At 42.0% G+C, this 22,173-nt stretch overlaps 1 protein-coding gene across 2 annotated transcripts in view; it reads left to right on the top strand.

The window, feature by feature from the left end:
* SLC39A11 (solute carrier family 39 member 11) overlaps positions 1-22,173 on the top strand; it is a 366,224-nt gene that overhangs the window by 173,085 nt on the left and 170,966 nt on the right. The window lies entirely within an intron of this gene.

Here is a 22,173-nt window from a genome sequence, read left to right on the forward strand (position 1 = left end):
GTATTGCTGGGGCAATAAATCTGCTGAATTTGGAAACAATACACTATCTGTTTTGTTCATTTGGAATTTGGAAAATCGTGGCTCAGGAAAGAAGAACCTCTGTAATTAGAATGCCGAGATGCAGCATGGATGTTGAAGACTCTGGCATTGATTAAGCTTAATGTTTGTTAAAAATATAATACTGTAAGTGATGAATTGAACCGCTCTCTCAAGACCACAATCGCTTTGTTTTTATTCTTTCCAATTCAACAGAACTTTGAAAAAAGTATTATCCAAAGGGTGGGGGAGGGGGGAGTTTGCCTTTCACAAACTCCTCAAAACCCACCTCTGTCGTCAGGCATGGGGAAATTGATTCCCCTGGGCCATTTCCACTTTATGTATGGTCTGTATGAGATGTATGATTGTTTTTTATATTAAGGGTTTTAAATTGTTTTAATGTATTAGATTTGTACTTTTTCTTGTTGTGAGCCACTCCTAGTCTCCGGAGAGGGGCGGTATACAAATCTAAATAATAATAATAATAATAATAATAATAATAATAATAATAATAATAAATTAATTAATTGAGGAGAAGCAGCTAGAGAAATTAGTGAAATATGAAGATCTAAAAATCGAGCTGCAACGACTCTGGCATAAGCCCGTGAAAGTGGTACTTGGCACGCTGGCCACAGTGCCAAAGGATCTCAGCGGACATTTGAAAATCATTGGAATTGACAAAATCTCCATCTGTCACTTGCAAAAGGCTGCTTTACTGGGATCGGCAAACATAATTCACCGCTACATCACGAAGTCCTAAGTGCTTGGGAAGCGCCCGACTGGTGATGAAATACAAAATCCAGCATAGTGATCTTGTTTGCTGTGTTGTACTGACATAATGATAATAATAATAATAATAATGATAATAATGATAATGAAGATGATGATGATGATGATGATGATAATAATAATAATAATAATAATAATAATAATAATAATAATAATTTTAGTATCTTATCAAAATATTCCAACCAACCAGAAAGGATGGTTGTGTACTGCAATGTATTTCTTCTTTTATCTTTCTTATTTCAGTGTAATTGACCAAAGATTAATCATTAGTAGAAGTATTTCACTCAGTGTTCTATAATGTCCAGGAGTCTGGTGTTAACCATAGTGCATTCCAATAAAAGTATTCTTCCTTGGATCTTTCTCCAACACAATTTAAGTGAGCAGATTTCTCAGAACACTCCCTTTTAACTGTACCGCAAAAACAGTGTGGGAAAGAAGGAGTGGCCCTAAGGCCCTGAGTGACAGGAACATGAATTTGAATTTCACCAGTCCCAGTCTGGAATGAAAGTCAATGTGAGGGGAAAAAGTACTGGATTTATAAGGCAAAATCTATCAATTATCTGAATGGATCAAAGGCCAAATGAATCATACCTGAGGTGATCCAAGCTGAATGACCACTTCTTGAAGAACAAATGTAACTTCCCCTGTTAGTTTATATAATTGAAAAGAAAAAAAAAGAGAATTTCTCGTTACAATTGCACCCGTGTGTGCACCATGTTTAGAGACAGATAACCAGGACATTTTTCAGAGAATCAGAATTAACTAAATATATATTCAGCACTTACTATAATATTCCTCATGAGATATCAAATATCTTCTGCAGTTAGATGCCTGCCTTTTGCAGGGCGTCTTTTTCTGTTCTTTTATTCCTACTTCACAGTAAATTCAATATTTATGCGCTATTAAAGATGCAGGAACCACATTTGCATTAATAGCTATCTCTGTATGTGTTGTCTTTGTGAGTTATCAGACATTGTTAAAGCACACTCAGTGTTTTCTCCATTTGCATAGCAAAGTTTATTACATTTTATGTGTGCAGAGAATAAAACCCGACAAGGTTAAAGTTGTTGTTAACCCCAAAGTAATTTTAGGGAGCATGGCCCTGCCAGGGTGGCAGTGATTGCACTGCTGTAAAACTATATTCCAGGACTGTTTTCCTTCGGATGTTGTGCTGATTAATGCAAACACATTAAGTTGTTCTGCTGATGGCAATTGGATTAGACTTGCAGACAGCAGCAGAGAAAGGAAGTTCCTTTCAAGGGTAAATATGATAGATTTGATAGAGGTATCACATTGTTATATTTAAAAAAAACTTACAACAATTAGTTTTGGCTACAATTTTTCAAATTTTATCTAAATCAGAAAATAAAGTAGGGGGTGAAACAAATGAATTTATATGAAATACAGAAAAAATCATCACTTTTTATAGCTATTGTATAATAGCACTTAGCAATAGTGCTTAGACTTATGTATCGCTTCACAGCTGAATGGGACTGTTTGCCTCTTCCCGCGCCTATTTGATCCCCAGGATTTAGCCCCCAACCATTCAGGCGCTGCCTTTTCTCCTTGGACCAATTTGCTGAACGGGCTCAGAATCTCTTTCACCCTGGCCTTTTGGATGCAGGGGACACTGCCGCTAGCCAATCAGAGGAGCAAGAACCCCACCCTCTTTTTTATTCCTTCTTTTCCATTCCCCTGCACTCTGCCTGTGCATGTGTGTTTGGAAGCAGCCTTTTTAGGAGAAGGAACGGGAAAGGGTAGCCTCCCTCCCTCCCTCTCTCTTTTCTCTCCCCCCCCCATATGCAATGTGTGCGTATGTTGGGATGGAAGAAGAGGGTGGAGTCTCTCTCCCCCCGCTGTGTGTGTGGTGCACGGTATATCTGTGTGTCAGTATGGGAAGAGGAGAATGGAGTTTCTCTTTCCCCCCATGTGTGCAGTTTGTGTGTGGGTGTGGTGGGATGGGAAGAGGAGGGTGGGAGTCTCTCTCTTCCCTCTGTGTGTGCGGAGCATGTGATAGTGGCGGGATGGCACAGGGGTGTCTGTGGATGTTGCGCATGTAGGCTTGCTTTCTCACTGGCTGGGCTGGCTCACTGGCTATTCACACACACACTATGTGTGCAGCATCCACACATCCTCATGCCATCCCGCCACTCACCCACCCACACCACACACCAGTGGAGAGAAAAAGAGAGACTCCATCCTCCTCTTCCCCCTACTCACAGAAGGAGAGGGAGGAAGGCTCCCTCCTCCTGTTCCTTCTCCTAAACAGGTTGCTTTCAAACACACACACACACACACACACACACACACACACGAAGAGTGGGCCAAGGAGAAAAGGCAGCGTCCAAATGGCTGGGGAGAGAAGCCTGGGGACCAAACAAGCGCGGCCAAGTGGAGTAGACAAACAGTCATAGACCCCTTCACAGTGCTTTACAGCCCTTTCTAAGTAGTTTACAGAGTCAGCCTATTGGCCCTAACAATCTGGGTCCTCAGTATACCAACCTCGGAAGGATGGGAGGCTAAGTCAACCTTGAGCCTGGTGGCACTTGAACTGCCAAATTGCAGGCAGGCAGCAGAAGTAGCCTGCAATATTGCACTTAACCACTGCACCACCAAGGCTCTTAAACTTCAGCTGAATAAAGTTTTGTGTAACAACAAACACAACAAGGCTCTATCTGCATAAATAAACCAGAAGTATTTAGCCTCCACATATAATGGTATACAGCTGGAATCATGAATTTTGTAGTTCAATCTACATGGAGAGCAAGACTGCTTTAAAAGATACATTTTGATGGGAATAAATGCTTGTTAATAAACAGAAAGATGGTTAGAGGGGAAAAGAAATCTAAATTATTAGAAGAGTTGGAGGTTTTAAATTGATAAACATTGATTAACAGATAATGGGGAAATTTTCTTTTCACTGTACAGCCCAGTGAACATAGTTATGTATATTTATAAAAAATAAATGAGCCTAATGAGTTTACTTCTTGATCTGGCATCCTTTATTGCCTATGGATGGCTCATAGATCTACGAGGTACATTATTTCTTGGCAGATATATCTAATTGAAATAATTTATATAATCACTAAAATAATTTATACACAGCACTCATGATGCTTCATCAATAACGAGAAGGCATATCCCAACAGGCTCATCATCTAAAGCCAGATACTTCAGGAGAGCAAAAAAATAAGGAGAAGATTTTGCAAATGTGCGATGAATGTGCCATTAATCCACAGGACAAAGATACAGAAACAGATAGTCTCGGCTTTAAAATAAGTATACAGTATATTGAGTATAAGGCAATTATCTCAGTTACACATATAAATGCATCACAGCAGGATTTTGAGACAAGGGGTACTAAAATTTTATTTATTTACTAATTAGATTTGTTGGCTGCCAGAATGCTAGTAAAACATAAGAAATAAAACATACAGAGGGGTGAAAAAATCAAATTACCTTATTATTAAACTATAAAATCCCCAAATGGTAGCATCTTCATTTAGCCTAGATATCACACATCACCATAAGCCTTTGGAATAAGCTCTGTTTTTAGTAGTTTCCATGTAGTCAAAAGTAGATACCAATCTGAATTCAAATAGAAGGCTACTGCAAAGTATAGGCACTAGGACAATATTGACCATGTTTCTCACCTGACTTGGGGTAGCATTTTAAAATTAAGTTTCATTTGCATATTAGTGAGACTATACCACAAAATGGTGGACAATCTTTTCCATCAGCTTCATGTAGATGTTAAAGATTGGAAGAGAACCTACCACTGGGGTAACTCACAATTTTAGGTACAAATTGGCGGGTTGCTACCGGTTCTAAGAGGTTTGGTGTCCAGGTAGTGGCAATGACAGGAGTGATAGAGATTGGACTGATAGAGATTGACCTCTTGGCCTCTGTCTACCTTCACAACCACTGGCTGCAGTTGTCTACTCGGTAAAGCAGTATCTCTAATCCTCAACTTTCAACAGTCCAGAAGGGTACTACTTTTAATGACATCAAAGGCTAGTGAGCAGTTTAAAAGGACCAATGGCAATATATTAATTCCATTCAGGTTCTGAAAAACATTGGCAACAACAGAGATGAATGTCAATTATGTCCAATGTCAAGACAGAATACTGATTGATTAAAATGGGTGCAAATAATCCATGTATTTGAGTCCTCAGAGAGGAGCGGCATATAAATACAATAAATAAATAGATAAGTAAATAAAATGTATTTGGGAAGATGTTATAGACTAGTGATGGCAAACCTTCTTTGTTTCACATCCCACAAAGAGGGGGGGGGATCATGCGCATGGCTATACTCATAATTCCTTGCAATCCCCCCATGAAGACATGCATGACACCCCACTGCTCCCAGCACGTGATGGCATGCCCAATTTTCACTCTCCTCAGGCTTCAGAGCCTTTGTAGGAGCCTGGGGAGGGTGAAAATTGCCTTCCCCAGCCCCTTGGAGGTCCTCTGGAGGCAGAAAACAGCCCATTTGCCAATTTACGGTTGGACCAGAAGGCCTGGGTTTTTTTGCTCTCCCTAAGCTCCAGAGTTTTTCTAGGAGCCTGGGGAGGGCAAAAATGGCCTCCCCCCCCTTGCAGGCTCTCTAGAGGCCAGAAATGACCTATTTCAAGCTGGGAAATGGGCTGTTTCTTGCTTCCAGAGGACCTCGGGGGGGGGGGAGATGAGGAATGCGGTTTTCCCCCTCTCCAGGCTCCTAGAAAGCTCTGAAGCCTGGGGAGAACAAAATTTAAGAAAAAAAGAGAAAAAACCTACCTACAGAACTTCCAGTCCAATCAAAAGTCGGCAAATGGAACGTTGCCCACCTCCAGAAGACCTCTTGGGAGATGGATGCCATTTTCACCCTTCCCAAGCTCCTAGAAAGACTCTGAGGCTTGAGAAGAGCAAAAAAACAGACCTATCCCACTCCCTCTGTTTCCTGACTCCTAGTGGGTCCAGAAGGCCTGAAAATCAGCTGGCCAGCACGCATATGCACACTGGACCTGAGCTTGTGTGCTCACCGATGTGGCTCCGCGTGCCACTTGTGGCAAACATAGCATAGGTTCGCATTCACGGTTAGAGACTGTATTGTAATTAATGAGGTTGGCCAATTCCAAGAATGACTTTTATAGTGTATATCAAGAATTAGATTAGCTGGAAATAGCGGCAGATAAGCAATCAGGAAGAAAACAGTACCCTAATTCAAAAAGACACACACAAGAGGAAGACAAACTCCCACTAAGACTGCAGGACAAAGGACTATAAACAAACAGCCATACAACTCCATTCTATTCCTGATAATATTATTTACCAAAACCAAAAACCAGCACCGAAACCTCACAACCCATTAAACTCAGAGAGCACGAAGGACCCAATACAGTAATACCTCATGATACGAACTTAATTGGTGCAAGGAGGAGGTTCGTATGACGAAAGGTTCGTAAGACGAAACATTGTTTCCCATAGGAAACAATGTAAAGTCCATTAATCCGTGCAACCAAATCCCCCCCACAAAAAAACGGCTTTCGGCGACTGCTGGGAAGCGGCGTGGCTGTTTTAAAAGGTGACAGCCGGCCTGCGGGGCTTCCCAGCACCCCCCCGAACCCGGGGTCGGGGTTCGGGGGGGTGCTGGGAAGCCCCCCAGGCCGGCTGTCACCTTTTAAAACAGCCGCGCCTCTTCCCAGCTGTCTCCTGAAGCTGAATGCCAAAGCCGAACTTCCGCGTTCGGCTTCGGGAGACAGCTGGGAAGCCGCGCGGCTGTTTTAAAAGGTGACAGCCGGGCTGGGGGGCTTCCCAGCAACCTCCCGAACCGAACCTGGGGTTCAGAAAAATTTTGCCTCTTCTTACGAACTTTGTTCGAGTTACGAACCGGCGTTCGGGAGGCTTCTGGGAAGCCCCGCCGCCCGGCTGTCACCTTTTAAAACAGCCGCACGGCTTCCCAGCAGTCTCCGAACGCCGGTTCGTAACTCGAAAAAAGTTCGTAAGAAGAGGCAAAATGTTTCTGAACCCCAGGTTCGTATCACGAGTTGTTCGTAAGACGAGGGGTTCGTATCTTGAGGTACCACTGTACTGTATATAATTGTCCTATGAGGGAATGGGCAGTTCCTAAATACAATAAATGAATAAATGAAATATATTCTCTTCTATTGGAAGACTTAAAAACTCCTGATATCAGTTTTCTTCTTGTAATTTTTTCATACCACTATAGAAGTTCCATGAGCCATTTCAAGTGCAATGTTAGCGTTAGAATTCAGCAGGAGTCTTATCCCCCTCCCCTTGAGAGCCCCATTTCCTACTGAGGAAATCTCTTATGAGAAATACACATGCTGGTAGTGAGTGCAGTATCTTTTTTCTCCTCTTTCCCTGCCCACCCACCTCCCTGAAATCTGGGGAAATAGAGATTGTTCTCTCCAAAGTACTAAAGATATTACTGTAATATAATAACTAATCCTTGGTATTCTCAGTTTCCTGAATCTTGGTTTAATTGAGAAGGCCTTGGGTCCTATGCATGTTCCAAATAAGCAATATAGTAATGGGTAATAAAATTTGTGGTTGATCTTATTATCTTCTTTCATCAGTATGTTCCCTTCAGATTAATTTGAGATTATAATTCCTTTATGGGCAGGCAAAACAGTATTTCCGTCTTGTTCTCTCCCTCCCCCAACCTCTTCATCAGTGAATTTGTAAGGAATATTTCCTCCATCTCTCCATCTCCCACCCTCCCTCTCGTTCTCCCCCCATTTCCTTCTCCCCCTCTTCTCTTTTAATGGAAGATTTGAAGGCTGTAGTTGCCAGGCTAATTGCAACATGCTGACTAATGCGTTCCTCTCAAAACAAGCATTTTAGTAATTAGCTAGCTTGTGTGAAAAACACTGTGTAGAAGGATATTCTCCAAATTGTGGTAAATGTATTTCTTACATCAGATGCCCTGCTGTAATAATTTCTTCTTGTAATTGTCCAACGGAGCAACATTAACCTTCTGTTTTTGTTTTCCTGTGGTTTTCAGAATGTTCCTTTGTAGGAATTTGCGAGCATTTTCACTTTTCTAGCTGCCATATTCAATAATTTTTGTTTTAACGTTGGAAAAAATGCAACAAAACTGCAACAATTTTCAACAAATTTTGGAAACAATACCTGGTGCATATTCTATATAGGAGGGAGGGGTGGGCTGCTGCCCGGATGGGGTGGAACGTAGTGGGGTAGTGAAAATGGAGCTCCACCCCAGAGCACCCAATCTGCACTGAAAGAGGTTGAAAGAAAATGCAGGGCGTCCTGCATAAGCCACGCCCACCGTGTGGTAGTAAAAATTTTGGTAGCCCTTCACTGGGTATGTCAGTAACAAGTCAAGCATCCTTTGCATTGATACCTCAAATTTAGGAAGCCACTGCACAAAGGTCGCTGCCTCCTCCTTTAATTTAATATATTCAAGTTCTATGCTGCCCAATCCCGTAGGACTCGGGGTGGCTTACAATGACAAAAACAATACAATAGTACAATAATAAAAAAGATGTAAAACAACAACAGTAAATAAAACCCCATGACCTTAACAACCCATTATAAAGCCCAAAACCAATCTAACAATATACATACCAAACAAACACAATTCCAGCACATCTGATGTTAAACTTCAGGGCCGCCAGGCCTGTCAACAAAGCCAGGTTTTAACAGCTTTGCAGTGCTTTCCAGTGCTTCAAACAGTCCTAATTTTTATAATAATTTTGACAAGTGTAGGGGCGGGGAAACAGAAATTAAGAACGTTAACCTAGTACTTGAGGTTTGCATTATGCATGATATGGTACTTTCTGTAAAGGAGCTAATGTACTCCTTTTCCAAAATTAATTATTTCACTCAAGAGTTGAGTTAAGTGGCGGAACTAATGAAACATGTTGAATTTATTGATTTCCACTTATATTTGCTTCAATATAGTGCCTACATGCTTTTAACCAAGTAATAAAATGATAAGAGGACATTTTCTTCTGCACAGTTTGGGAACCTGTTCATGAAATTTGATAAGGTTAGTGCGTAAAGTAACAGAAATTAAACTCTTTAAAATGCCCTTATCCTTCTAAAAGGTAGGTACAATTGAATGATGTAAATTGAGGTGAATGTGTATATCCAAAGCCATCTATAGTGGAATAACATGGTTACCCACTTGCCATGGGAGAAGGCTACAAATTAACCAAATCTATACATTTCCGACCAAGTTCTTCAAAGCTGTTCGGAATGCATGCAGGGGAATGCTGAATTCTGATCATAATCTTTGAGAGAAAAATAATTCCGTTACTATTATTCAGTACTTCCAGTAAAGGTCTAAAGAAGCAAATCTAAGAGAAGAAACAATTTGAGCAAATATTTGTGGACTTGGGGAAAAGCATGCTGTTTGTGCTTAGTAGTAATCCTAAGGAAAATCAATATTGTTTAAAGTTAGATTTGGGGGAAAAAACAAGATTGAAAAAATCTGGACTTCTTTGGAGCATGATAAATGGATATGACAGGCAATGTTAGTTTTGCTAAAAATTCTTGTAAGAAATCATATCTGCTCCAAATGCATTTTGATAAATAGGGATAAGACTTTGCAGAGTTGCTGAATTACAGGTCCTAGCAGTTAATAGGGCTGATGGGAGTTCAGTAATCCTTATAAGATCACCATTGTCCCCATTGATAGTCTAGTTCAGTGGTGGCAAACCTTTTTTTCCTCGGGTGCTGAAAGAGCATGCATGCACGCTATTGTACATACACGAGTGCCCACACCCATAATTCAATGCCTGGGGAGGGTGAAAACAGCTTCCCCTACCCTCTGGAGGCCGGAAACAGCCTGTTTTCCAACTTCTGGTGGGCCTGGTAGGCTCATGTTTCACCCTCCAAAGGCTTCCCTGGAGCCAGGGGAGGGTAAAAACGCCCTCTCCCACCCTCCTGGAGGCTCTCTGGAAGCCAAGCCCTCCCAGAGCCTCTGTGACAGCCAAAAATCAGCTGGCCAGCGCACACATGCACGTTGGAGTTGAGCTAGGGCAACAGCTCGCATGCCAGCAGATATGGCTCTGCGTGCTACCTGTGCCATAAGTTCACCATCACTGGTCTAGTTGGTGATAAGTGATCCCTGCAAGGTGAATGAAATAGATCTTTGGTATATTTGGTGATCAAAGACTAGTTAAAGTAGCAGGGTTGGTGAACATTGTAAATCTTTTGGATCCTTTACTCATAATTTATCAGTGTGGAAATGTGTTCGGATGAAAGAAAAACTATACAATATTCACATACAGGAGTTAGGATTAGAGAAATATTTGGAAATACTGGAGAAGATATGAAAATATGTAGACTCTCTACATTACAAAAAAGATGCTGAAACCCTAGAAGGAGTTCAAAGCAGAGCAACGAAGATTATGAAGGGTCTGGACATTAAGTCTTTTGAAGAATGGCTAGGAGAATTAGGTATGTTCAGCCTAACAAAGAGAAAGCTTAGGGCAGATATGATGGCAGTGTTCTACTACTTGAAGGGCTGTCAGAGGGAAAAGATTTATTTTCCAAAGTATCTGAAGGCAGGACAATAAGCATCAGAGGGAGATTTAACTTGGAAATAAGGAGGAATTTCTTGACAGTGAAATCTCTCCCTCCCTCTCTAAAAATAATAACTGGGATGAAATTTATTAGCCTGTTATTAATATTGTAATGTTCAGAATGTTTGTTATGTGAAACATTTGCAGTTTATAATGACAACCCATCTCTTTTCCCTCCAGTTGTTAAATCCATGTTTCGGTTTCCTACCACTCCCATCCTCGGCCATCTTGACACTTTTCTTGTCACTGTCCTCTTGGCCCTTCTCCCTTCCCCTCTGTCATCATTCCCTCTGCAGAGTGAGCTTCAGGATAAATAGTTAGAACTTTGCTTAGAACAATGTTTCTCAACCTTGGCAACTTGGAGATATTTGGACTTCAACGCCCAGAATCCCCCAGCCAGCAAATGCTGGCTGGGGAATTCTGGAAGTTGAAGTCCAAATATCTTCAAGTTGCCAAGGTTGGGAAACACTGGCTTAGAAGAATTATGCCCCTCGGATGTGATTGCTATTTCTCAGAAAGGGAATATGTTTTTGTTTTATAAAGTATATGAAGACTTCATTGAGGGCTTTACCAGGATTATTTCAGATAAGCAATGCAGTTTTTTGCATTCAGCGTATTTTGCATTAATTTGGTAATCCTGTTCAAAAGGAAATATGGGGAGGGAATCTCTGACAACTTTACATCCATACATTCATTCTAGCGGAAAAAGTAGTCTTTAACTATTCATATAAGTACCACTCAGCAAAACACTTTCAGTTAAAGAGTTTCTTTCAAGTACTTTCATGATTGAAAGGCAAGATTAATCCCATATTCCCCTGATGGTCTTTTTTATTTCTGTAATCTAAAATCCACTGTTTTTACCTATTTAAATTTGACTGCAATTGCTAAGCAGTTTATTTTCAGAGTTACTAGAAGATGTACTTTTCTCATTATTAAGGAGTTAACCGGACATTTGACTTTAAGAATGTGTGGGTCTGTTTCTTCTAATCCTCCTTGCATAATCAGTTAGATTACATTTTGCATTGTATATGAATCATTAGAATTTATTCCAGATTGACTTCATTGGCATTTATCTCCTATACATGACCAGCTAAAAGTTTGTTGTAGAGCAATTTCTGTGGTGGACTTTTCTTCCTTGTGAAATATGAGTTCACATTCATGGGACATGGCATCCCAAAATAAAAAATACTGATTTTTAAGACATACCGATCTCCTATTTTCTTCTCACTAACAGTATCCTATATGGACCGGGTTTTTTTCAAATTAATTTATTTCCCCCCTCAGTTAATTTGTTTGTGATATCTTTGTCATATCAGAAAATAATAAGATTTTTTGGTAAATGCATTGTGTTTATTTTTTCACAGTTAAAGCCTAATGGTTGACTGGATTTAATATAACACCTTTCATGAGATGCAACTTGAATTAATTTGAATGACAAAATGTATTCAGTAGTGCAGTGATTTTCAACCTTTTTTTAGCCGCGGCACATTTTTTTACATTTACAAAATCCTGGGGCACATCACCAATCAAAATGACACAAAATGACACCCTAACACACTCTTCTCTCTTTTTCCATCCCTGTCTCCTCCCCCCCTCTATGTGTGTGTGTGTATGTATACATACTCTTGAACCATTTCCAAAAACAGGTGAGGGCTGGGGTTTTTCTCTCTCTTATTCTTTGGATGCTTTTTATCATATGCTTTAAATCAAGAGTCACTTCTCTCTCTCTTTTGTTTCTCTCTCTTTCCTCTCATTCTCTGTCTCAATAATTTTCTCATTTCTCTTTTTTCCTCCCTTTTCTCTCATTTCTCTCTCTCTCTCCCTTCCTCTCCTTTTCTCTCTCTCTCTCTCTCTCTTGCTTTCTTTCTCTCTTGCTTTCTTTTCTCTCTTTCGCTCTCTCTTGCTTTCTTTTCTTTCTCTCTCTTGCTTTCTCTCTCTCACTCTCTCTCTCTCTTGCTTTCTTTCTTTCTCTCTCTCTTGCTTTCTCTCTCTCTCTTGCTTTCTCTCTCTCTTGCTTTCTCTCTCTCTCTCACTCTCTCAGCAAAAAGTTGCGAGACCGGAACCTGAGCTTCCTTCTTTGCGGCACACCTGACCATGTCTCGCGGCACACTAGTGTGCCATGACACACTGGTTGAAAAACACTGCAGTAGTGCACCATTGAAATAAATCTGTTAGGGTCTAGGATGAATTGCTCTTTTAAAAAGAGAGGTCTCTCTTATGCCATAAATGTTACAAGCATCAATATAGATATTTAACAATTATTTCTGTTTTTCTTGACATTTCTTGTTGTTCTATGTCTCTCCCACTTAAAAGTATTTATGAATTAATAAAACCTCAAGTTGGGTTATGGATTTCTGATTACATGTATTCTTACTTTGGCTTTTAAACAGCAGCATATCCTAAACACAAAGTAATCTGTGTTGTACGGATTTTATATTCTGTCCACAAAACATGGAGTCTGCAAAACTTCAGGAGGTCCTGCTTATTAGTCTGTCTGGCCAGCTGGTAGAAAACAGTTTATTGCTGCCATTAACTGCATGGAGCCAAGCAATCCAGAGATGGTTTTTCACTTAACGATTTGTAACAATAGTGGGTAACCAGAAATTCAGAGGTGGGAGGAGTGATTACTTGCCCCTTTTTTCTAAAAAGGGGCAAGTAATCACTCCTCCCACCTCTGAATTTCTGGTTACCCACTATTGTTACAAATCGTTAAGTGAAAAACCATCTCTGGTTTTTCATGTTCATTTACAAGATTAGCAGAAGGTAGACACCAGTCAAAGAGAGGGAGGAGCTTTTTGACTGGAATATGGTCATAAGGCAGTCATGCATTTGAACGTATACCTGTAAGTGTGAACATATAGGTGTCTATAAGCAAAGTTACTACCCAGTGGTAGGAAAGAGACATAGAAAACTAAAACTCTATGCTACCATCTAGTATTAGTTCAGATAATAAACTGTTAAAAACTCCAGAAAAACAACAATTTAAAATTATTGAATGTATTATAATAATAATAAAAACCATACACTCATAATCAGCATCCAAAGTAAAATCAGAATACAGTAGTACCTCTAGATACAAGCTGCTCCACATGCGAGTATTCCAAGTTACGAGCCGCGACGCAAGCAAAATTTCTATTCGACACCCGAGCTCAAATTCAGGATACGAGCCGAGCTTCCGCTAGGTGGCGCAAGAATCCTTGCTTCTGGTTATCTCGGTGCGAAAAACAAAGTCTAAAGGCATTTGTTCGAGATGCGAGTTGATCGACTTACGAGCTCGGGTCTGGAACGAATTAAACTCGTATGTCAAGCAGTGTTCCCTCTAATTTTTTGGGGGTGGGTGGGCGGAAAAGTATAGTGTCTGAGCGGCAGTCCCTTCGGGACTGGGTGGCACTCTTTCTCTCTCACTCTTTCCCTCTCGGCTTCTGGGCAGGTTTGAAAAACTCTGAGTTGATGATGATTTTTAAGTGAGCCATTGCTCACTGCTCAGCTTAGAGGGAACTATGATGTCGAGGTACCACTGTATTAGCAACATCCATTTGCATGGGCTTTGTCATATATCCAAATCCCCAAACCTCACCTATGACTTGCTATCTATTTGTATTTATTTAAATTCTAGGTACAATTCACAATTGTTTTACACCATTGTGTATTGAACCCTTCTCTGTGTCTGTCAGAAATTAACTAAAAGTTATATCAGGGTTTGTATTCTGATACTGGTCCAGGCAGTCAGCAGGAATCAAATAAACATTGGAGGTATATTGTGAAATCAGCTTCCCAATGTTCTTTAATGTAATTTAATAAAGGTTTAAAACTTTCTTCCCATTTTGTAATACAAGTGAAACTTGAAAAATTGGAATATTGTGCAAAAGTTCACTTATTTCAGTAATGCAATTTAAAAGATGAAACATAATATATTAGAGAGACTCATTTATTTATTTATTTATTATTTATTTATTATTTAGATTTGTATGCCGCCCCTCTCCGCAGACTCGGGGCGGCTCACAACAAGACACAACAAATCGTAACAAATCCAAATAAATTTAAATATTTAAAAAGTTTAAAAAGAACTCCAATATACTAACACACACACACACAAACATACCATGCATAATTGTACATGCCCGGGGGAGGTGTTTTAGTTCCCCCACGCCTAATGGCAAAGGTGGGTTTTAAGGAGTTTACGGAAGGCAGGGAGAGTAGGGGCAGTTCTAATCTCTGGGGGGAGTTGGTTCCAGAGAGTCTGGGCCGCCACAGAGAAGGCTTTTCCCCTGGGGCCCGCCAACCGACATTGTTTAGTTGACGGGACCCGGAGAAGGCCCACTCTGTGGGACCTAATCGGTCGCTGGGATTCGTGCGGCAGGAGGCGGTCTCAGAGATATTCTGGTCCAGTGCCATGAAGGGCTTTAAAGGTCATAACCAACACTTTTAATTGTGACCTGAAATTGATCGGCAGCCAATGCAGACTGCGGAGTGATGGCAAAACATGGGCATACCTAGGTAAGCCCATGACTGCTCTTGCAGCTACATTCTGCACGATCTGAAGTTTCCGAACACTTTTCAAAGGTAGCCCCATGTAGAGAGCATTACAGTAGTCGAACCTCGAGGTGATGAGGGCATGAGTGACTGTGAGCAATGAGTCCCGGTCCAGATAGGGCCGCAACTGGTGCACCAGGCGAACCTGGGCAAACGCCCCCCTCGCCACAGCTGAAAGATGGTTCTCTAATGTGAGCTGTGGATCGAGGAGGACGCCCAAGTTGCGGACCCTCTCTGAGGGGGTCAATAATTCCCCCCCTAGGGTAATGGACGGACAGATGGAATTGTCCTTGGGAGGCAAAACCCACAGCCACTCCGTCTTATCTGGGTTGAGTTTGAGTCTGTTGACACCCATCCAGACTCCAACAGCCTCCAGACACCGGCACATCACTTCTGCTGCTTCGTTGACTGGACATGGGGTGGAGATGTAAAGCTGGGTATCATCAGCGTACTGATGATACCTCACCCCATGCCCTTGGATGATCTCACCCAGCGGTTTCATGTAGATATTAAATAGCAGTGGGGAGAGGACTGACCCCTGAGGCACCCCACAAGGGAGAGACCTCGGAGTCGACCTCTGACCCCCCACTAACACCGACTGCGACCGGAGAGGTAGGAGGAGAACCACTGAAGAACAGTGCCTCCCACTCCCAACCCCTCCAGCCGGTGCAGAAGGATACCATGGTCGATGGTATCGAAAGCCGCTGAGAGGTCAAGGAGCACCAGGACAGAGGATAAACCCCTGTCCCGGGCCCGCCAGAGATCATCCATCAGCGCGACCAAAGCAGTTTCCGTGCTGTAACCGGGCCTGAAACTTGACTGCTGGGGACCTAGATAATCGGCTTCTTCCAAGGACCGTTGGAGCTGGAGCGCCACCACCTTCTCAACAACCTTCCCCATAAAGGGAAGGTTGGAGACTGGGCGATAGTTATTAAGTACGGCTGGGTCCAGGGAAGGCTTCTTGAGGAGGGGGCGCACAAGCGCCTCTTTATAGAGTGTTGGAAAAACTCCCCTCCCCAAGGAAGCGTTGGTAATCTCCTGGACCCAGCTCCATGTCACCTCCCTGCTGGCTGAGACCAACCAGGAGGGACACGGATCCAGTAAACAGGTGGCGGAACTCACAGATCCAATGGCCTTGTCCACTTCATCAGGTGTCACCAGATCAAACTCTTCCCAGACAGGTGGACAAGTACGTGCCCCAGTCACCTCGACTGACTCGTTGTCAGTCGACTCTGTTTTCCAATTGGAGTCGAGATCGGCCCGGATCTGAGCGATTTTATAGCGAAAAATGTGTTAAAATCCTCGGCACTGCTCTGCAAGGGTTCCCCAACTCCCCCCTGATTAAGAAGGGAGTGGGTCACCCCAAACAGAGCAGCCGGGCGGGATTCCGCTGATGCAATCAAGGCGGCATGGTACGCGCATCTTGCCGCCTTGAGCGCCACTTTGTAAGTCTTAATAAAAGCTCTTACAAGTGTTCGATCAGATTCAGACCTACTCTTCCTCCATCGCTTCTCTAGACGTCTCTTCTGGCGTTTCAACTCCCGGAGCTCCTCTTTGAACCATGGACCTCTACGGGGTCTAGCGCCACGGAGAGGTCGCAAAGGCGCAATCCGGTCAAGAGCCTCCACTGCAGCCTTGTTCCAGGCTTCCGCAAGAGACTCCGCCGAACTGTGGACGAGTGCCTCTGGAATAACCCCAAGCGCCATCTGAAAGCCCTTTGGGTCCATCAGGCGTCTGGGGCGGAACATCTTAATTGCTTCCGCCTCCCTGCGGGGAAGGATTGGAGCCAGGAAGTCAAGCCATAGTAGAAAATGGTCTGACCATGACAAAGGCAATGCTTCTAAGCCCCTTAGTCTCAGACCATTACTCAATTGCTCGGAAAGGAATACCATGTCAGGTGCGTGCCCTCCCTTGTGAGTCGGACCCTGTACTACTTGAGTCAGGTCCATGGCTGTCATGGTGGCCATGAACTCCTGTGCCAGAGGTTTCACCGAGTGACGGCAGGTTGAAGTCCCCCAGGACAATAAGTCCGGGGAACTCCACCGCCAACCCGGCTACCTCCTCAAGTAGCACAGGCAGGGCTTTTGACACGCAGCTGGGAGGCAGGTACGTGAGAAATAAGCCCACCTGAACCCCTAAGTCCAACTTCATCAAGAGTGACTCGCAACCCGCAATTTCCGGAGCAACGAGTCTACGTAGGCAAAAGCTCTCCCTGGCTATAATAGCCACTCCTCCCCCCCTTCCCTGGGGTCGAGGTTGATGCCATATCTGAAACCCGGCTGGGCAAATTTCAGAGAGAGGAACACCTCCCTCTGGGCCCAGCCAGGTTTCAGTAATACATGCCAGGTCGGCCTCCTCATCCAGGATCAAATCTCGGATGAGGAGAGCTTTATTTACCACCGACCTGGCATTAAGCAGCAGCAACCTGAGCCCAGGGCCAGAGTTACACTCATCACCAGTACCCAAAATTGGGCTCACGGAGCCCGAACAAGGAATCGTTATTAAGCAATGATCCCTCGTTCCCCTGGAACGGCTAACTCAGTGGCCCCCACCATATCTGCCTCTCCCGAGCAACACTGGAATATTCCGGCCCTCTGCCACCCCAGAGATCGGTGCCCCTTCCCCTCCCGCCTCTCGAGCGTCAGGTGGGCCAAATCTGTCATTCATACTGTTACCATTCTTCTCATCCATACCGTGACCCCACCCACCCCAGCCATCCCAATCATACCAGCCATTCAACTCATGCACACAGGTATATCTACCCCACTCATCCATTAATTTAGAAACCCCCCAATACTAAAAATAGATTCAATTAATAACAGTTTAGAACACTAATAAATATATAAAATACAATTCCCGATTAATTAATTAATTAATTAATTAATTAATTAATTATTAAAACAGGTAAAACAGATAAAATACTATAATAGCTAAGTGTAAAAATATACTAAAAAATATATTAAAAAATATAGAAAAAAGGAGTCAGTCCGCAGCTCTTAAATAGTCAGCATAAAGATGGTGCCAAAGTCTAAGTAAATGGCTTCTTAAGGGTTTGATATGATCGTCCACTTAGCAATTGTCCGGGTTCCTGGGAAAGAAATCACCAAAGTGCTGGCCCTGACCCCTGACCAGCATCCCCAGTCCAAGTCCTTATGGCTTAGTTATTATGTCCTCCGACTTCCTTAACCTTGTGTTCTCCCTTGTTCCTGTCGTTTGCTTCAGTCACCCTCCAATGTCCGCTGTTCTTCCTGGGTGACATCTCCCCTCACAATAGTCTCTCCCCTCACAATAGTCTCTCCGGCTCCAGACCTGCACCATGGCCTCCGTTTTAATGGTCCCCCCAACGACGGGCGCCCCCACCATTTGGCGCCACAGGAACAGATTTAGTACCGGAGGTCCAGTCTTGTTCGGCCTTGGTGCTCAGCCTTCCCGGTAGTATTTCCCCAATAAAAACCAGCGGAAAGACATTCCAGAGCAGCAGGGCATCATGATCTTATTGAGGGGTGCTCTCTTCCGGTCTCCAAATCTCCCCATCTTTCGAGCGCGGCTACAGAGGACGGCAACATGCAGCGGATGGGAGGCAGCTGTGTTCTAATTAGCTGCCGCCATTACCGCTTCCCAGCTGATCGATCCGATAGTCTTCACAACGAAAGAGATAGGAAAAGCCATGGGAAAGTGAGGCATTTGCATCATTTTACACTGCAAACGCTCACCTTCCGGGCTGCAGACGAGCTGTCTGGTATCTCTGATTCACTCCCAGCAGCACAGCTCAGTTGTAAATGGCAGCCGCCATTCCACTGCGTCTCCGCCGATCTGACTCCAGGCGTGTTCGTGGCCAAACAGCTCACCACCGCCACGAACACCACCGAATCAAAGGTCTCCGAAAACGGGAACACTTCGCCTCCTCAAAACTCTGGAACAGGTTTGCTGACTCAATGGGGGTTTCCTATATTTTTCAGTGTTTTAAACCGTAGTCCGGTGGAGCTATAATTCCACTCTCCTTCTCCTTCCCCCACCGGAACCGGAGTTTTCATTACATGCAAGGCAAGAAAGTTCAAGCTATGATTTGTCATAATAGTGATAATTATGGGGTACAGCTCATGAAAACCCCAAATCTACCATCTCAGAAAATTAGAATATTACATGCAATCAATAAAACAAGGTTGTACATAGAACAACATCGGACTTCTGAAAAGTATAAGCATGCATATGTACTCAGTACTTGGTTTGGTGCTCTTTTGCAGCAATTACTGCCTTAATGCGGCATGGCATGAAAGCTATCAGCTTGTGGCACTGCTGAGGTGTTATGGAAGACCAGGATGCTTCAATAGCAGCCTTCAGCTCTTCTGCATTGTTCCGTGTCATGTCTCTCATTTGTCTCTTGGCAATGCCCTATAGTTTCTCTGGGGGGTTCAGGTCAGGTGGAGTTTGCTGGTCAGTTAAGCACAGTAATGATATGGTCATTGAACCAGATTTTGGTGCTTTTGGCATTGTGGGCAGATGCCAAGTCCTGCTAGAAAATTTAAGTCAGATCCCCATAAAGCTCATCTGTGAAAGGAAGCATGAAGTGCTCCAAAATCTCCTGGTAGACAGCTGCGTTGACCCTGGACAGTGGACCAACACCAGCAGATGACATGGCTCTCCAAATCAACACAACTATGGAAGCTTTTGCATCTCATTTGGAAACCAAGGACCCAGAGTATGGAAGAAAAATGAAGAGGCACACACAGCAAATGTGAAGTTTCCACAGTCTGTGTTGATTTTCGAATTTCACCTGTATTTTTATAATGGAAACAGTGTACCATGATCTGAGCAATATTATAAATTCTGATTCTTTTTTTGGTAGGGAATAAATAGGTTTTCATATGTTTTACTGTTTATGGATATTTTAATTGCTTTATTGGCTATTTTGCTTGGTACCGGATGGCATGTAATTGAATTGATGATGCTGTTTTAGGCATTAAGAGTTAGCTGGTTCTATTAAGTTCCTGTGCTTAAGCAATGTTATTGTGTTAAAAAATTGCCATTATTGCTTGTCTTTCACATTCCGGGGTTTTAATTATCTCTTGAATCAATTGCTGCAATGCTTTATTGAAAAACATATTATGCATTATTATTATTATTAAATTAAAATGTGTCCTTTTAACATTTGTCGCTTTTATTGCTTGCTGTATTTACCAGATGAATAATATTTATGAAGAGCTATAACAGCTCATTAAACATAATTTTTGATAAGTGAGTTTTTTCAAAATCTTCTGACAAAAGGAGGCATTCATTTTATCATTAGATATATGTGGGGGGCTTGTTCACAATTACCAAATGTAGCTAGGAAAAAAGAAGCTCTCAAGTTTCTGAATGATTGCACAATCAAGTTTAAAGACTTGTCCATTCCACCCAGCTAATTATTGGAAAGCTAATTAAAAAGAACAAGAGCTTGCTGACGTATAGAATGATCAAAATATATGGAGGAACTGCAGTACTGTTATTTACTTTCCTACCTCATTGTGCCAAGTAGTCGGAATATGCTGGTTACACTTTCTGTGATAGTCCCGCAAACAGGCCACTATGAACCTTCTTGATACTTACAATCAGAACATATAAAAATTCCTTATTTGAAATGATACATTTTATGCTATCAGACAACTTCAATTTCTTTGGAAAGGACTTGATAGATAGACAACAATGCTAAACATCTGGCTGTCTATGTGACTAGCCATTATTATTATAATGGTTCATCGCACAGTCAGCCAGATGCTTAGGATTGGGATAGGGAGGATCTGGGATACGGAGGCATTGTTTGATGATGTTAGATATATTATTGTAAGATATAAGCTGTCCTTAGTAAAGCTGTGATTTGCAATTGACTAACGGTGTCAAGGCCAGTGATGTTCAGGTGGTGCTTCAGATGTTTTAGGTTTGTACCCATGGTACCCATTGATGCCTCCTTTGATTTCTATTTATTCTATTTGCAGGACTTTAACTCTTGTGATTTTCTCCAGTTCTTTTTTTTTATTATTTTGCTGTCTCCTGCCACTTTCAGATTTTTTGTCCTTTTTCCTAACAATTTATTATTATTATACATAGTCAGAATGGAGTGTGAAATAGTGAAATAATCCGCTAAAATAAGAATAATAAATAGTAATGAAAGATGAAGACGCAAGCACAGCAATACAATACCGATCATTTTACCATTTCTTCTATTTTTCCATGTAGGATTCTGGGAATCTGCAACTCAACCTAATTAGGTGTAGGAAGTTGTTATGTTGCTATGTCAACCTTCTCAGAAGAAATATATCCAAATAGGGATGGGCGTGAGTTCTATCAGGCTGAAATGTTCAAATTTTCATTTGATTGAAATTTCTACTGAAATAAACATTTCGATTTTTGCATTGATAGCAAAGTTTGAAATATAAATATGGGAATAAATATATAAATAGTTATATAAATATAACTATAGAAGCATTTAAGTACATCAATACTAATAAGCACAAAGGTCTTGTAATAGAGGAAAGTATAAAGAGGTGTGAAGATAGCATTGGAAAAGGAATTAAGGTTTGCAACATTTCAAGAAGAGGTTTTCCATTGCCCTTTTCACAGACTTGAGAGATAATAACTGGTCCAGAATCATTCAGCTGACTTCGTGCTTAAGGCATATTCCCCCAGTATTTACTCTGGCGTCTTTAATCTCTAAATTGGTTTTCATATAGTATATTCTTAATAACTGCCTGATTTGGGCAAAACATACGAAGCTGCACAGATTAGGAAGGAAATGGAAGACATATCTCCTAGCTTCTTTAGTTCTGTGCTAACTTGCTCCAATTAAACACTAAATTGGAACAGGTTGTCCTAAAGAAAATATATTTTTTGATAAATGTCCATTTCAATTTTTTGCAAAGACTGTCAGGAATACTTTACATGGGCATCCTAATTAATTATATAATTTTCCTGTAGTTTTGGACAAGTATGGAAAACTTTTTTGACACTTACTGGCCAGCTTCCATAGAACTGTTGGGTTGTTAGTCAAGAAAAGTGGACTGACTTGGATCACAACACATGGTTTTGTTTAATGGTACCTGTTCAATAACAGGTTGTATATAAATCAGTTAAATAGTAGAGAACACAACACAGAGAAACAAGCACACCAGAGTACTAGCTTGAACTTTAATGTAAGATTGCATGAACAGAATCTTGCCAGTCTGAAAGGTCTTGTCCAAAAAAACTTGGTTCCGTTTGAGATATATGCCATATCCCCATTCCTT

This window comes from Erythrolamprus reginae, chromosome 2 (genome assembly GCF_031021105.1).
Source record: "Erythrolamprus reginae isolate rEryReg1 chromosome 2, rEryReg1.hap1, whole genome shotgun sequence".
NCBI lineage: Eukaryota > Metazoa > Chordata > Lepidosauria > Squamata > Dipsadidae > Erythrolamprus > Erythrolamprus reginae.